A 16,055-nucleotide genomic window follows, 5' to 3' on the forward strand; every position below is an offset into this window, starting at 1 on the left:
TCCCACTGAACCTTAGACTTGAAAAAATATAAGCATAAAATGTTTAACCTTTTGTGGGAAGATTTTTTAGGGAGCAACAGAATATAGTGTTTATAATTGGCTAAGAGTAGAATTTCCTCCATTGGACTCCATGAGTTTGATTTCTGGCTCTATCAGTTATTAACTGTGGGATCTTGAGGCAAATAACTTAAACTCTGCATCTCAATTTTCTTATCTGTAATATATTCTTATCTTATCTGCAAAAATAGTATTACCTCACCCATAAAGTTCTTATAACCACTAAATAAATATAGAGTTAAAAACATACCTGGGTTGTAGTGAACACTTAATAGTTGTTACCTGTTTTCCTATTTATTAATAAAAAGTTGCTTTTCCTTTTTAAAAAAGATTTTTTTAATTTATTTTATTTTAGAGAGAGAGAGAGAGTGTGAGAGCAAGCTGGGGGAGGGACTAAGAGAGGGAGAGAGAATTCCAAGCAGACTCCAGGATGAGGGCAGAGCCCCACACGGGGCTCGATCTCAGGACCCTGAGATCATGACATGAGTGGAAACCAAGAGTCAGGTGTTTAACTGAGTGAGCCACCCAGGCACCCCTGCTTTTATTTTCTAAACCATATCACACATTTCTTAAGTATGTATTATGCTAAAAGTCAAACATTTTAAAGATTTATGTATTTATTTGAGAGAGAGAGAGCATGAGTGGAGGGGCAGAGGGAGAGGGAGAGAGATTCCCAAACCGACTCCTTGCTGTGTGCGGAGTTTGACTTGGGGGCTCGATCTCAGGGCCCTAGATCATGATCTGAACTGACACCAAGAGTCAGAGGCTTAACTGACTGCACCACATAGGTGCCTCTGAAAGTCAAATATTTTAATACATATTTTTATATTATAGAATCTACTTAATCACACGTTGCCTTTTTGAAAGTATAACTGAGCAGAAGTAACTTTGTATATTTTATTAGATGCCTCAGTGTCTGAGAAATATATAAAAAAATATAAACAGTGGGCAACCAACCCAATCAATTTATATGATTCATGTACTCAGTATAATGGTCAAAGAATTTCAGTGGTCTAGATTCACTACACACATATGCCAGCTACCTAAAATAAAATGGGTTTGTGTGAAATCATCCTGAATTTGAATTCCAAAGTCTGAATTTCCCCTACAATGATGTCTTTTATCACTGCTACTAATCATTTTCTTGACAGGATATAGGTAAATATAGGGATACAATTTGTCTGCTCACTGTTTATGAAGGAAGTACATCGCATCATTTTAAATTCCCAGAAAAATGCATGACCTCAATATTTGGAATCATATAACATTTAAAGATAGTCACAAAAGTCGTGACTTTTCTCTCCCAAGTACGCACACATGTTCATGCAATTTTCCATGTAATAACAGAGTGCTCAAAGAGCCCCTGACATTGTACATAAACAATTTAATATCCTGAGGGGGGTGCGGGGAACTCCAGGAAGAAGATTGTTTTACACAATCATGTAAATGTAAATAATTTATAGCTGTGCCATTTAAAACTATAAAACTGATAAATAACTAAATGTAAAAGCATCTAATTAAAATTTTCTGGGCATGAATATTCTGTCACTATTCATCTCTTACCACTTGCATGCCCTCCAGTTTTACGGTGTGGTGAGAATGGAATATCTGTCTTTGGAAAATGGCACCAAAATACCATTTTAAAATCATTTCCTTTTTCTTCCCAGCTTATCTCAGTTTTTGTCTGCCTTTCACAGAATAATTTACTGAGAACCAGTTTATTAGGCATCATGTACAAATATGAAAAAGTAAACAGTGGGGGACAGATATAGATCTATATGATTGTCATCAAATTTCAAATTTTGTCCAAGGAGCACTTTTGTTACAAGAGGCAATGAATTATCAAGAATGAATGACATTTGTCCTCTGAAAGACAATGCTTACTCCTTTATAGATTTGAAATGTAAAATGTTTTTAAATAAGTGCTATGTGTTATAAAAATTCACAATATTTAAGGAGACAAATGATAGTTTATATTTTAAGTATATACTACTCCATCCTTTTTAGTCAAAGAAGGTGTTTAACAGGGCACCTGGATGGCTCAGTCAGTTGGGCATCTCCCTTCAGCTCGGGTCGTGATCCCAGGGTCCTGGGATCGAGTCCTGCATTGGGCTCCTAGCTCTGCGGGAGCCTGCTTCTCCCTCTCCTCCCCAGTTGTGCTCTCTCTCACTACCTCTGTCTCTCTCTCAAATAAATAAATAAAATCTAAAAAAAAAAAAAAAGAGAGAGAGAGAAGGTGTTTAACAAAGAAAACACCTGGCACATTATTGTTAAAATATATCATTTTAAGTATGAAATGTAGAGCTGATTTTTCCATTATTTCTATAGCTAATGATATCGTTTCTTGTTGTCATTTTGTTTGTGACAGAGAAAATAAGTAAATAGATGTTATCAAGTTATTTCTTATTTCTTGGTGTAATTTTCTGGTTATATGACTGCTTATTTAAATCACCTCAGGGGCGCCTGGGTGGCTCAGTCGTCTGCCTTCGGCTCAGGTCATGATCCCAGGGTCCTGGGATTGAGCCCCGAGTCAGGCTCCCTGCTCAGTGGGGAGTCTACTTCTCCCTCTCCGTCTGCCCCCTCCCCTGCTCATGCTCACTCTCTCTCGCTCTCTCACTCGCTCGCTCTGTCTCTCCTTCACTCTCTCTCAAATAAAGAAATAAAACCTAAAAAAAAAAATCACCTGTTTTTGCTACTAGGCCTTTGTTATAACTTTGGCTACATGATGTGTCTAATCGGTTGCTCTTAGTTTACTGTAAGTGACATTATAAGGTAGTTGGAATCCTTGGATCTAACACAACTGTTGTAAGAGGTACATTTATTCATTCCCAGTGTTTACATTTAGTCAGGAAAGGAGGTGAGGGGAGAAAGGGAAATATTTATTAAACAACTGCGTAATTGGGGCGCCTGGGTGGCTCAGTCGGTAAGCGACTGCCTTCGGCTCAGGTCATGATCCTGGGGTCCTGGGATCGAGTCCCATGTCGGGCTCCTTGCTCAGCGGGAAGCCTGCTTCTCCCTCTCCCGCTCCCCCTGCTTGTGTTCCCTCTCTCGCTGTGTCGCTCTGTCAAATAAATCAATAAAATCTTAAAAAAAAAAAAACAGAACTGCATAATTAATGGTCTAAAGTAAATGTTGCTTCAAAAAAATATGTCAGTTTTTGGTCGGAGGAGAATGGATAGGAAATTCGTAAACTCTTAAAACAATAATGAAAAAAAACCCCCTGAAAATATGTCTTTCCTACGATTCTTCTCTACTGGTCACCTTGTTATCTACTCTTACGTATTATGAAGATTAAAAGAAATGGTGCCATGTACTTCAGCTCTTTTGGCTCACCTTTTTTTTTTTTTTTTTTTTTTTAAGATTTTATTTATTTGCGAGAGAGAGAATGAGAGACAGAGAGCATGAGAGGGAGGAGGGTCAGAGGGAGAAGCAGACTCCCTGCCGAGCAGGGAGCCCGATGCGGGACTCAATCCAGGGACTCCAGGATCATGACCTGAGCCGAAGGCAGTCGCTTAACCGACTGAGCCACCCAGGCGCCCTTGGCTCACCTTTTGAAGTCAAGCTTTCCTATCTTCTTTCCAGCTTCCTTAAACAGTCTGTTCCTGATTCTGAATAAATATATATTTAAGGAAGTAATGACAATATGTTATATTTTCATATATGACTGAGGAATCACAACTCAGTACCAAGACTAATAAGGAGACTCGACTCGACTCTGCCTGGGCTTCCCCTTACCTTCTTTCCTTGATATTCAGATCCCTCATCCAAGTACAACCCTTTGTGCACAGATTATGGTTTCTGTTCTTGACATCCACCCACAACCTGTACTCTCTGCCTGGATCATTTCCTGATTGCTGATCACAGCGTTTCTCCGCCTGGAATGCCATCTCTCATGTTTTCTCTCTCCCAGTGAACACATAACTCAAGGTCTAACTTGGATTGTACACCTCCTCTTTGTAGTTTTCCCTCATCTTCCCAGTTAGAATCACACTTGCACCACTGTGCGTCTGAAGCCCTCTGTTATTCACCAAGCTGCCTCATAGAAAGATGAATGTATTTAAGTCCATTGTTCCAAATAGTCTGAGATCACTGAGCTCTGAGTCCCCAGGCTAATCATGTTTATTTTCCCCCAAAACTAGACAGTGACATGTACTTGTCACTTGATGACTGTTTGAATTGAATATCTGTGCCTTATTCTACTCTGGCTAGTTTTTACCAAGTGCCTTGCTCGTCTATTTTGTCTCTATCTCTTGGTCAATTAACTGAGCTTCCTACTCCTATCACTTGGCTTTCTGCTATTCTAGTGGTTCTTTCTCTTCCCCTGACTCCCTGATCTGTTGCCATCTGACACCATGAGAACTTAATATCCCTCATGGTGCTCTGCCACATAATGATAATACACATCTTGCGGGCCAAGTAATTATATTTCCTGCAAAGCTGCCACCTCCCTTAAATCTTACTTGTGTTTCACAGAGCAGGATCTGAATTTAACGTAGAGTTTATTGTCCTCTCTTACATGCATCTTCCATTGTTTTTATTTATATTCCTCTGGATATCTCTACATATATTTTGTTTTTATTTTTCTCAGAAGAAAATACATTCATACCCTAAAATGAATATGAGAAGAGTATAATCATGCTGATTCTTTGGCATTATATTACTGCTGGTCTTCAAAGTCCTTTTAATTGCAGTCATTTCTGAACACAGAGATCTGCTGTGGGCAATCTGGCAGTGGCAATTAGACCCTGGAACATAACCATACTGAAATACTGGTTATTTCCAGTGAAGCAGCATCTTATTGAGACAATTGGAAACAAATGATAAATGCTAATGCATGGTTTCTGGGTATGTTTTTAAAGTGTTGTAGGCCAGTTTTGGTCAATATTCACATACTCATTCCTCACCTTAGTCTTGAATATTTGTTTGCATTACATTGAAAAATACTGTTACAGGTGACTGAATCTTGCTAATAGCTGAGAACTAGTATCCCTTGAGTGTTAATTCTAATAGGTTACAGGTCAAGTAAAACATTATCCATGTAGTAGAAGATTCATTTACTTTGGATGTTTATATTTTCTAGACTTTCTTCCCTTGAAATACTTAGAATTTCAAGTAGTATTTAAAAGTGTACAATAAGTTATAAAAATGAGTACATTTAAACAAGGTAAAATTTTAAATTCTGACAACAAAGATACCATCAACAACTGAAATATGCTTAAAGCCATTAATTTGTATATGAAGTACTCCTCTATATATGAAAGAGAAAAAGGAAAATAACCCCATAAATAGATGGAAAAAGGATATCAATGGGCAATGTACTGAAAAGGATATCTTGAATGGCCAAGGTATATGTGAAAAAGTGCTCTTTGTCCTAGAATCTAAAATACGTAAGTTAAAACAAAAATAACGTAGCATCTTAAAACCATTGCATTAATTTTCTACACCTCCTTAACAAATCACCACAGATTTTGTAGCTTTAAACAATATTCATTGCGGCACCTGGGTAGCTCAGACTATTAAGCGTCTGCCTTCGGTTCAGGTCATGATCCCAGGGTCCTGGGATCGAGTTCTGCTTCGGGCTCCCCGCTCTGCGGAGAGCCTGCTTCTCCCTCTCCCTCTGCATGCCGCTCCCCCTGCTTGTGATCTCTCTCTCTGTCAAATAAATAAATAAAATCTTTTTTTTTTTTTAAAGATTTTATTTATTTATTTGAGAGAGAGAGAGAGAGCACATGAGAGGGAGGAGGGTCGCAGGGAGCCTGATGCGGGACTCGATCCCAGGACCCCAGGATCATGACCTGAGCCGAAGGCAGTCGCTTAACCAACTGAGCCACCCAGGCGCCCCAAATAAATAAATAAAATCTTTAAAAAATACCCAACAACATTCATTTATTGTATCTTATTTTCTGTAGGTAAGGAATCTGGGTGTGGCTTAGCCGGATTCTCTGCTCAAGGTCTCACAAAGCTGAAATCAAGATGTCTGCAGAGCTAGCTGTCTTCCTGTCTGAAGGCTTGACTAGGGAAGGAGGTACTTCGGCAGGATTCATTTCCCTGAGACTGTAGAATTCATGGAAGCTTGCTTCTTCAAATCCGGGACTGGGGAAAGGCAGGATGGGAGAGACATTCTGCTGCTTCAAGTCTCTGACATCGAGACCCACTTTTTATAAAATTTTAATTCCCATATAGTTGACATACAGTGTTATATTAGTTTCAGGTGTACAGTCCAGTGATTCGGCACTTCCATACATCGCCAGGTATTCATTGCAACAAGAGCGCTCCTTAATCCCCATCACCTATTTCACCCATCCCCTCCCCCCAGACCCACTTTTAAAGGATTTGCTTCTCTGACTAGATCAAGTCTACCAGAGTGATCTTACTTTGATGGACTTAACGTCAGCTAATTAGGAACTTTCATTATCTGCAAAATCCCTGTACATTTGCCATAAAATGTAATCTAATCAAAGGAGTGACCATTGCCGTATTCTCCTGGTTAAAAGCAAGTCACTGGTCTCACCCACATTCAGGGGGAAAGGATTACCTAAGACTGTGACTCATTGGGCTTCACCCAAAGAGTGTGTCTTCCACATTCATCTTATGGGCAAAAGCTTAAGAAACTGACTAAAATAACTACATTATGAGGAATTTGGTAGCATAGAGCAAAGAGTATCTAAAATCCAGCAATTCTATGTGTAGATATGTGCCCAACAAACATGCAAAAATGTCAATTGCATTATTTTTTTTAATAATGAGAAATTACATATAAAACCCAAGTTCCATGAATGAAAGACTAGTTGAATAAATTTGGGGTATTCATACAATGAAAACTTTTACTCAATAGCAGTGACAATGAATGATTCAGAGCCACCTATGCTAATATGTATACATCTGAAAAAAATTAAAAAATGGAAGTTGCAGAAAAAAGGATAGGCGGTATGATACAAATTATATAAAGTTTCAAAACATAAAGTAGTACTATGCAGTGTTCATAATACATACATACATATATATATATTGCACATGCAGTAAAAGAATAAAGGAAGCATAGAAATAAATAACAGTGTTAACATCTAGATTCTAAAAAGTGTGTGCATGTATGAGTCAAAAAAATATATGCTTACCAATCAGAAACAGATCAATTGTAACTGTATACTTTTATATTTGCATTTCAATAGGAATATATTTTTTTTCAAAGGGTAGTTTGGGATCTTTATGTTATGTTCAACTAAGACAGTTTTCAAATTTTAATCTGGAATTTTTCAACTCATGGAAATAAACCTCAGGCGGGTAATAAGGATGATTTTATAAATTGAAAGTTGTTTACTTATGAGTTCCTATATAAAAAGTGTCTTGAATGCTTTCAGATTCTATATTTTATTGAGACATTATTTTTATCATTAAAATGAGTAAAACTATGTGCTTCAGAGATTCAAGTGCACACTACAGGTTGAGCAAGATGTTAATTACTAATACATATATTTTTAAAATTAGTATATTTGTTACTGATGGGAGAGTCCGTGTTGTGTGAATGGAGGTCTTGGTTCTTAGGTTCCCCATGAAAAGATTTACATGAGGATCCCTGCTGGAATAAAGACAGCCAGAAGGAAAGTAGCAAACACAAAGCAGTTTATTAAAGTGGAAAGTATACTCTCAAGGTGGGAGAACGAGCCCCTAGGTTGTTTTGGGATTGCATATTTGTTGGGTCTTTCTGGGCTGGGAGCAGCTGTGATGTATAGTGGGGTGGATTCTAATGGAGGGGGATTGCTCCCACAGGTTGGGACTGGGAATTTTTGACCCCACAAGGTTTGTACCAGAACCAGCATGGCAGCCTTTCTCCTTGGGGGGGGGGTTGTTTAACCCCAATGCAAATGTATTATAATGAATCTAGGGATGACCCTGGGGCACAGGTAGAAGAGGAGAATATGTGCTCTGCACCTGTGGCCCTTGGTCTGTTAGCCCCAAAGTCTTGGAAGCCACAAGGCCAGGATGTTTTGCCCCTGGGCTTCTAATGTGTGACCGATCTATCACTGTCCTTGCCTCCATCTAGTGTCTCTATCATTCACCCCTCAAGGACTTGGGACTCTGCCTCAAGGACGTTCCTTCCACTGCTCACATCTAGAATTCTACCTACCATACTGACACATTACTATTACTACAAAACAATATTTTTACATGTTATCTTCTACATATTATACATTAAAATTTATGTTTTTATTGTTTATGCCTTATTCTCAGGTTAAAAAAATATATTTTAGAGTACACAGGAGGTGCTCTTCAAAAGAATAGAAGGGGAGTTATATAAAAAAGTCATATCTAATCAACATCAAATAGGGTATTAATATTTAGGAACAAAAATAAAGGCAACAATTTAAGTATAGAAATAATCTGAGCTTTCAAAAAACATTGCATTCAAAAAAATCTTTTGGTAAATATCTGAGATTTTAAAGAACTTAATCATTTATGACCTAGGAAGGCAAATGCTCAGTTGGTCTTGGACAAAATGTGTCCATATGTGTTTTTGTGTGGATGTTTGCGTGTGTGTATGCGTGTGTGCATGTATGTGTTTATTTGTGTTGGGAGTCAGCTGTGTCTGTTGGTCAATGGAAATGCAAATTTTCATACAATGATCAAATTTTCAATTCTTAATCCCTTTCTGATGTGTCATAGACACATTTTCAATTCTTAATCCCTTTCTGATGTGTCATAGACACATATTTATAACAAATATCTTCAGATTAAAACTGTACACCTAAGTGGAAGGGATATATATCCTGTCTCTGAAAGAACCCTGAAGAAAGAATTTGTTAGTTCAAAGTAGATCTCACAGGGTGATTTAGGCTCTCCCTGGATTTCCAAGAGCTGCTAAATTTAGGCCATTCTAACTATGAGAGGCTGAGGCATGCTATTTCTTTGCTGATCTCCAAACAGCTGCTGCTCTCACCAATCTTTTCTGATGTAGACCTGATTTAAAATATTACAGCCTTGTTTCACACCTTGAATTCTCCTTAAAAAGAGTAATTTAATTTCAGTACCCTTTTTTAGAAACCTACATTAAAACCTTTGTAATATTGCTTAATTTGTCAATGTTTCTGTTTTGTTTTGTTTTTTCTTTAAGGATGTCCTGCAGGCTCTCTTGAATGCATTACACCCCATTATGCTGCTACCCAGCAATTATTCCAATTGAGAATTTGATTCCTTTTTTATCCTAATTTGGTTATAAAAACTTTTAAATGTTGTTGTTGTTTCTATAGGTCAAGTAACAAACACAGTAGACTAATTTCATTAGTTAATTTGTTCTTTTGTAATTCTATAGATAATCTTCTACGGGATAAAAATAAAACTTAATTTGTAAAAAAAGAGATTATTTTTTTCAGTTCAATCATACGTTATCATAAACATCGTGCCTTAAACAACTGATTTAGTCCTCCTAAGATCATTTGTGTTATCATTTCTTCCAAAAGGTGAATAGAATATAAAGAAGTTAAATAATGTTCAAAGTCTTAGTGCATAGACAGTTCTAAAGTTACTGTAGGGACACCTAGGTGGCTCAGGTTAAGTGTCTGCCTTCAGCTCAAGTTATGATCCCAGGGTCCTGGGATTGAGTCCCATCTGGGCTCCTTGTTCAGCGGGGAGTCTGCTTCTCCCTCTGCCTGCCACTCCCCCTGCTTGTGCACTCACACGCTCTCTCTCTCTCTATGACAAATAAATAAAATATTAAAAAAAATAAAGTTACGGTAACAAAATGGCATGCTTTTAACTAGTTTAGAGTTTATGGTGAATTATTATATGTTTAACTATGCTTAGATGTTATAGGTAATAAAGAACTATTACAGGATGCCAAATGTGGGAGTCACTCATGCAGATGGACTTTTAGAAAGAGTTCTTTGATTGCAGTGCTGATAATGGAATAAAGAGGACATCCTGTTAATGAGTGAGGGGAGATGTGATAAAGGTGTTCAATAATACAATGACCAGAGGGATGGACACAGTGTATATTTGCTTGTAGAGTGTCATGTGAAATTTCAAATAATCACCATTTTTTACATAAATTTTGGAGAAGAACAGTTATATTCCAAAAGTTTCTCAAGCTCACTTCTAAAAGTTTCTACAGTTTATGGTTAAAATATCACTAATCCTGAATCCTTGGTAATTTCTTTTTTTTCAGAGGAGGGAAGGGACAGAGGGAGAATCTTAAGCAGGTTCCATGCCCAGCACAGAATCCAATGCAGGGCTCAGTCTCACAACCCTGAGATCATGACCTGACCTAAAATCAAGAGTCAGACAGTTAACTGACTGAGGCACCCAGATGCCCTAGAACTCTTGATAATTTTAAAACAGAAAAGTTTAATATTTTCTCATGCAGGGAACAGTATCATTTTATATTTCCATGCTAGCAACAACAACAACAACAAAGAAGAAATCAAATGAGGAAATGACATTGTGTTTTTCTGTGGTGTCTTTGGTGAACCATGATGTACATGGAAAGTTTAAGATAGTGGATTTTTTAAGAAGGCAGCAAAACTATATGACCAAAATATATATTTTTCTTTTGCTGACATCTATTTCTGTGTCTATAAATTGAATACAGCTCTCTGGTTTTATACTGTGGATTTACTGCAAGCATTACTTGTTTCTCAGAGTAGGCTCAAATTTCATTTGGTAATAAGATCCCCAGCGTACTGCAATAATGATTTTCCTTAGGCAGTTGTGTACTCTAACTTGAAGTTGAATAACAGCATTAGAGTTGATTATTTTCTAGGGATTAAAGGTTTGAAAGATATTAGTTCCATACCAGCAATCATCAAATTCCAGGAAGTGCCTGAGACTGAATTTATTATTTTTTTAATTAATAGAAAAAAATTGTAAACTCACGGTTTGTTAATACAAAGTCTGAATGTATTTTATCAGAGGCTCTTTGGCAAAGAGCTAGAGAATTATTTTAGGGAATTTCTTCTTTTTTAAGTTGGGCATGAGAAACAGTAATGATAAATTTATCAACTTGTAAATATTACCATTCTAGGAAATACATTTCTGTTGAAAAAGTCCCCAGTCAAAAGATTGGAAAAACAAACAAACAGAAATACTCAATGGCATTTTTCTTTAATCACTATTCCATATCTGGGGGTTACCTTTTATCCTTTCACATTTTCTCTTCCTTATGTGGGATTATATTTGTATTTAGAAAATCTTTGTAAAAGACACAAACAGGCCTTGTTCCCTAATAAAACATAACAAAACAATGGCCCACAAAATGGATCTTTTCTCTTTCTGGCACTGAGATTTTTATCTTTTTCTAAAAGTATTCCACTGGGTTCTTATTTTTTATTCCATGACTCTCAATCTTTCATCAATCCATCACTGTAAAGTCCAAAGTTAGAAGAAAACCTATGTTAAATATTTATACTCACCTCCCAAAGACTTTATTCCTCACTTCAGAGGGAGATGGAAAATACATAGCAATATGAACCAGACCATGTAATGTAGGAAGGGTAAATTAAGAGTTACATGCACACACACACAACTCATTCAGCATATGTAAAAATATAATAGTAATAACACTAAAATAATATTTTTGGTACTTTTTATTTGTGGCAAATATTGTCCTAAGTTACTTGTACTTTTTACTCTTGTGTAACAAACCATAAAATACTCAGTGCTGTAACACAACCATTTTACTGGGCTTGTGGATTCAGGGGTCAGCCTTTAGAATGGGCATAACGGGTTGGGTTGTCTCTGTTGGTCTCTATTTGATGCCTCATCTAGAAAGACTTCTAGCTTGGAAAACGGGCTACTTGACAGCTTGGGCTGGAACCTGAAGGCATCTTCACTCACATATTTGGTGGTTGATGCTTGTTGTTGACTGACACTTCAGCTGGGCTGTTGGCTGGTGCACATATGCATGGAGTCTCCAAGTGGTCTCTTCACATGGGCCAGTTTGGACTTTCTTAGAATATGTTGGTTAGCTTCCAAGAGCAAGTGTCTTAAGAAAGAAAGCAAAACTGAATTGTGTGATATTTTTATGATCTAGCTACATAAGTCATACGGCATCACTTCTGCTGTAATCCCTTGGTTAAAAGGTAGCCACAAAGGTACTCACAAGTACAAGAGGAGGAAAAATAGGCATTTGTTGAAGTGAAGGGGGAGAACGAGGTTCTTGTCTCACAGAGTCAAAGAATGAATCTTGTGGACAAAGGAGAGTGAGTAAAGCGATAGAGTTTTATTAAGCAATAATACAGAAAAAACTCTCAGGAGTGAGAGGGATCCCTACAGGGTTGCCAACGTGGGTCTTCATCGACAGTCTTTTATTTAGGACTGATCAGGGAGCTTGTGGCCTTATTCTTGTGATGTCTTGGTTTGAGTAAGGACTGGTGATAACATCTTTAATGGCTTACTTGTTCTTTGGGGTCTGGTCATTCTTCGTGGTCACAATGTGGCTGCCATAAAAAGACCCCACCTCTGACACCCAGGGCAGGGTGGTCTGGTTTGTTCCCTTATTTCTGGTTTCCTCACGCCTCAGCATTTCTGGGATTTCTCTGAGCCTGCTCCCTATTTCTGATACCTATTTCTCCCTACCTAGCTCCACCTGTCTCTTATTCAGTGAGACCCTTCAGATGTATATCAGTGGGTCATATACGTGGGGATGATTGCCAGCATGTATCCTGGGGTGGGTGGTAAGAGATAAAGGAGGTTTCCAAAGGAATTTTTATATGCCAAAGTAGACTTACAGGATCCTGGGGTTGGGTTAAGATTGCCTTTTGCCCTTAGCAAAGTGTCAACATCCAGACAGTTGAGTCCTTAGAGGAAGGTCACTCTGCCTGCCTCAAGGACTTGTCAATGGGCTGCAAGTAGTAAGGAAATTTAATAGTTTTTCTTCTGCCTTTGTTTCCCACATCAGAAGGGGTACGATAGGGTTCCACAATGGCATGTGAGATGAAGCGATATAGTTGTGGTTATGGTTGGAAAGTAGAATCTTAGCTGAGTACTTTGCATTTAGTATTTCATATTGAGAAAGGTTCTACCTCTGTACACGATCACCATTTTTACCTAACCCTCCAGTCTCTATTCTAAAGGATATTCTCCTTAAAACCAGGTCTAAAAAGAGAATTGAAAATTCAATTCAAGTAATTTTCTGAAAAAGAAAAAAATAAAATGATAATTCAACTTTGAAATCATGACTGCAAAATACAGACAATACAAAGCTTGATATATTTCCCTGTTTTGCATCACCAAAGATTTCCCTTGAATTTTTTCTTTTAGATTTTTATGTGTCAGCAGAGTCCAAAAATAACACAATTATGAATCTTATATTAAACCACCCACATAGTCTTCTGAAAGGTTTGTAGACTTCCAGTCTATTTCCCCTATATGCATACTGCACGTATGTTCACATTCTATACTACAAATAATATCTTAAATCCTTACTTACAAAAGCAAGGAGAGAATCATTTTTATTGAGAAGCTTTTATTTCTTATGTATTATGCACATGTTATTTCATTAACTGCTAATACCTCTGGGAAGTGGGGGGTATTACCAACGTTTCATGAGAAAAGAACTGAAACTCAGGTTAAATGATTCACTCTACATAGGGAAGACAGGCAGCTCAGAATTTGAATGAGAATACAGATCTATCTGATTCAAAAGTGGTAGGTTAAGAATATGACTAATTGCCCTTTAGATGCTTTAGCCTATAAATTAATAATTTAGAAACAGGCTGTTTTAGTTCAAATTTATGAATAGCAATATCCCATTGGCTTTTAACTCTGTCTGCTGTTCTTACTACATGCTTTCAGTGAGCTTGCTTTACTGACATTTGTATTTATTTATTCTTATTTTTTGGTAAGATTTTATTTTTAAGTAATCTTTATACTTAATGTGGGGCTCAAACTTACAACCCTGAGATTAAGAGTCGCATGCTCTACCGACTGAGCCAGCCAGGTGCCCTACATTTGTATTTATTTTTTTCTTACCTTCCCACTCTTATTTCTCCCTTCCCCCATCATTGCCTAACTAAACCATCTGCTAATTACTAAGATTTATATATCATTGAGAAAAGAGAAGTTATCAGCCAGAAATCTTCCATTTTCTAAGCACCAAATCTACAAAACTACTTGCATCTGTTCTCATTGTTAAGATTAATTTTGGTCCTCACATATTTTCTGGAACTTATCTCTCTTGCTAACAAGGGCTTTTAAAGGCCTTTTAATGACTTTGAAATACTGATCACTTCCTTTCTCCTAAACTTGAACCATTCTCACTATAAACCTTTCTCTTCAATTTTAAAATTTGTTCCAGGGATTCCTACAAACAAACAAACAAACAAAAAAAGCAAGCAAATTCCTTGATTCCACATTCTTCTTGGATAGCTACTTTTAGCTTTCCACTCCTCCTCACAATCACACTTCTCTGAGAGTTGATGGTATTCACAGCCCTCCCAAATTCAGTTCTACTCTGCAACCCGTTCCAACTTGACTTGCCTAGCCTCAGGGAAATTGTTTTGCTAAGGTCCCCAGTGACCATCATGTTTTCATGGAATGTTTCAATCCTCATCTCATTTAACTGCCCAGCAACTTTTGATAAGTGCCCTCTACCCTTTCCCTGAAGGATTCTTTTCTTCTTCTTTTGTTGTCTTTCTGACATCATATTCTCTTTTGGGGGGGTCTTTTTCTACTTCTAATCTCTAAATATGGGAACTCTTTGGAGCTTTGTCCTGGGCCCTCTTTCTCACACCATACTCTTTCCCCACATGTGCTTAATATTTCATATTTGCCCCTTCAGATTCCCCTTTTACCCTCTTCCATTTTCTTCGGTGCCTCCTAAGGCTGTTTCATACAGATAAAATCAGTGGTTGTCTTTGCCCTCTGACTTATGACTGGGTTTGGTTAATGTGAGGAACTAGAAAAGATTGGAGAGTTGGAAGAGTACAGGGTTAGGGAAGTCATTTTCCCCCCACCTCCTCCCCAGTGAAGTCCTTTGAAAATGGGTGAATCCTGCTACCTAAGACCATGGCTCCTATCAGGTGACCCTGTATATATAGCTACTCTGAGGTTTCTTAGCTGCAATATCCCCAGTGCTTTCAGGCTTAGGATCAATAAGTTCCCAACTTTTGCTAGACCAGTATACTGGACCAGCCTTTAATAACTCCCTGATCCCTGTCCACACTTTCTCAATAATCCTTTTATTAAACTCCTACTTACCCATTTTAAATGTACTATCTGTTTCCTCCTAGGAATCCTGACACATGGGATCCTTCATAAGGAAACAAACACTAAAATGGAGTTAGAGATACAGAGGCTTACAAGGAAATTTCTCCTATGAAAGATAAAGGGAGAAAAAGCAGGATTGGGCAGAGGCAGCCTTAAAACAATGATGCAAATTTGACACCTGAGAAAAGCAAGGAGGTGTGGGGGATGCAGAGTTCATCATGAAGAGCTTTACATCACAATGCAGGTCTAACAAAATCTCAGCCAGTCCATTGGGTTGTTCTGAAGCAGATATGGAGCATTACAGGAGTCCTCCATTGGACAAAATCGGCATGGTCCCAGTACATCCATCATCTTTAGTCTTTGACCTCTGCCTGTGAAGACTGTGACTGTGGTTCAAAAGCTGACTGTATTCTGAAAGCTCTAAGAGTAGAGGCTGTCAGCTACTATATACAGTCTTTGCAGCTGAAAACACGTTCTTTCTAAAATCAGAGCTTAGAGGCATAGCTTTACGGCTGCTACATCAGGCAAACATATGAATGCCCGTATCTTCAAAAATACTATCTATTCCAGACAACTCTCAACATCTGACCTCTCTCTCTCTTTTATTAGCCCTAGGCTTATCTCACTATCTACTAGTTCTGTCCATTTAGATAACCCTTCTGCAAATTTAACACATCCCAAACAGAATACTAATTTGCCTCTTCTCCTCACACCTGATACTATTCCAGTATATAGTAATTCTTTATGCTACACCTTTTCTGTATGCTGTGCTCAAGTCAAAACTATAGGAGTCATTCTTG

At 37.7% G+C, this 16,055-nt stretch overlaps 1 protein-coding gene across 3 annotated transcripts in view; it reads left to right on the forward strand.

Moving 5' to 3' along the window:
- The window catches only part of DGKB (diacylglycerol kinase beta), a 725,959-nt gene that overhangs the window by 39,926 nt on the left and 669,978 nt on the right, over positions 1–16,055 (forward strand). The window contains exon 2 of one of the 3 annotated variants that reach the window (XM_054505270.2): positions 5,967–6,082. The exons of the other annotated variants lie outside the window; for them this stretch is intronic. The gene's annotated coding sequence lies outside the window, so the exon portion shown is untranslated. The remainder of the gene's footprint in view (positions 1–5,966; positions 6,083–16,055) is intronic. 3 annotated transcript variants of the gene reach the window in all.

The sequence above is a fragment of the Mirounga angustirostris genome, unplaced genomic scaffold, assembly GCF_029215605.1.
Source record: "Mirounga angustirostris isolate CCGP_5_RB_7025 unplaced genomic scaffold, mMirAng1.0.hap1 SCAF_12, whole genome shotgun sequence".
Taxonomy (NCBI): Eukaryota; Metazoa; Chordata; class Mammalia; order Carnivora; family Phocidae; genus Mirounga; species Mirounga angustirostris.